The sequence below is a fragment of the Orcinus orca genome, chromosome 19, assembly GCF_937001465.1.
Source record: "Orcinus orca chromosome 19, mOrcOrc1.1, whole genome shotgun sequence".
NCBI classification, from domain to species: Eukaryota; Metazoa; Chordata; class Mammalia; order Artiodactyla; family Delphinidae; genus Orcinus; species Orcinus orca.
In genome coordinates this window covers 51,408,698-51,410,599 of record NC_064577.1, presented here as the reverse complement: position 1 = coordinate 51,410,599, position 1,902 = coordinate 51,408,698, and the positions used below count along the sequence as shown (strand labels likewise).

At 43.4% G+C, this 1,902-nt stretch overlaps 1 non-coding gene across 1 annotated transcript; it reads right to left on the bottom strand.

Annotated features, from left to right (window-relative positions):
- Nucleotides 1-656: 656 nt before the first annotated feature.
- On the bottom strand, nt 657-820 carry LOC117202135 (U1 spliceosomal RNA). Its single transcript, XR_004484320.1, has one exon. It is a non-coding gene; the product is annotated as a U1 spliceosomal RNA (small nuclear RNA).
- Nucleotides 821-1,902: the final 1,082 nt, after the last annotated feature.

The window sequence follows — 1,902 nt, the reverse complement described above, 5'->3', positions numbered from 1 at the left end:
TCTCAAAGACACTAGTAGGGGACCTTTAAAAATACCCACATCCAATCCAGATGAAGCATTCATTATATAATAAATGAGAGACGGATCTATTAAAACGGTTCAAAACTCCCAAATTCAGGTACTGCAAAGAAAAATAGCTACTTAAGAGAAAAACATCCTGGTTATTTCAACACCCTCAAGAACCTAGTTTTCAAATTGAAACTAAACAAATCAGAATTAAACCTTAATTCTCGTTTTTCACCGTACACAAAATCAGGAAAAAACCAAATAAAATTAACATTCATTTCACTGCCACAAACTAAACGGGTCTCCTTGCTTTGAAAAAACACCGCGGAGCGGAAGTTAATCATCCCTTTGCCCAAAAGCGTAAAACTCACACTCTCCACCCTCATACCTCACACCAATATAAGACCCCATTAACTTGGACTCTACCTGCCTTAGGAGACGTGGGTACATTCTAATCTCAGCGCCCTCTCTAAGAAATCACCAACTCCGCTTTTTAAAGATCACAGGCAAAGTACGAAAAGAAATCTCCCCAAAAACAGAAAAACTGAAACAAATTTTTCCTCAGAACACTACCCCTAACATGCCAGAAACTCCCCAACCCATAGGATAAAAACCTACGACATGAAACTTCCTTTAATAAACAAAAGAAACAGGGGAGAGCGCGAACGCAGTCCCCCACTACCACAAATTATGCAGTCGAGTTTCCCACATTTGGGGAAATCGCAGGGGTCAGCACATCCGGAGTGCAAGGGATAAGCCTCGCCCTGGGAAAACCACCTTCGTGATCATGGTGTCTCCCCTGCCAGGTAAGTATGAGTTGCTAGCATTCGCTGGTACCTCACCCTCAGATTCAAATCACTCTAAAGATAGGGTCACTTTTCTCATGCATTTTACAACCCAACCCCCACTGCTGGAATACAGTTTCCAAACTATAATTACCATGCAGCAATATTTTGTATATCTAGATATTGCCAAATCTTAGGAAATACAATGCCTAGTGTAAGAATTACCGGCAGTCATTGCTCTTATCTACATGTTCCACACCCCTTTTGCTGATCTCATTCACAGCGTCCTTTTCCTGGTATAGTTAGTGGAATGAAAAAGGCAAAGACGCTCTACGGATATAAAGGTAACAAATTCGTTCCTTCCTTCAAGGGCTTGGAGCTAATGACGTCGCTGTGATTCTGGCGCAGTTCAGCAAGCCGATATTCACGTAACAGAAAGAGCAAGTCTGAAAAGATGAAATTTGGCAAAAGTACATTAAAAAATTCAGTCCAGGAAGTGCTAAAAATAGGCTGTCAGTTCAAAGCTTCAAGCAAAAGTACAAAATATGCTCTTTCAAATATGCAGCATATGATCACCCTCACTTGCAAGAGCAGTTACACAAACACTAATTCTAAACCAAGTAAGTGGAAAACTCACAAAACGCTCCCTCCTACAGCAGGTATTTGGATAAGCCATAGGGGGTCTGTTCAGCTGGAGTGTGATGACCCTCACCGTTGGAAATCACTTTTGTGATCAAGAGTGTCTCCTCTCCTAAGCAAGACTAAGTTGTGTTTCGATTTATCCTTAAACCCTGTTGTGCCCAACATTACAAGCACAGGGTCATTCGTTTGCTTTTTCATGGGTGTCTGAAATCCAAAACAAGACTACTGAAGAATCAATCTATCCTCCAAGAAACTCTGGGGACTTCCCTGGTTGCACAGTGGTTGGGAACCCGCCTGCCAATGCAGGGGACAAGGGTTTGATCCCTGGTCCAGGAAGATCCCACATGCCGCGGAGCAACTAAGCCCGTGCACCACAACTACTGAGCCTGTGCTCTAGAGCCCCTGAGCCACAACTACTGAGCCCACGTGCCACAACTGCTGAGCCCGCAGCCACAACTACTGAAGCCCG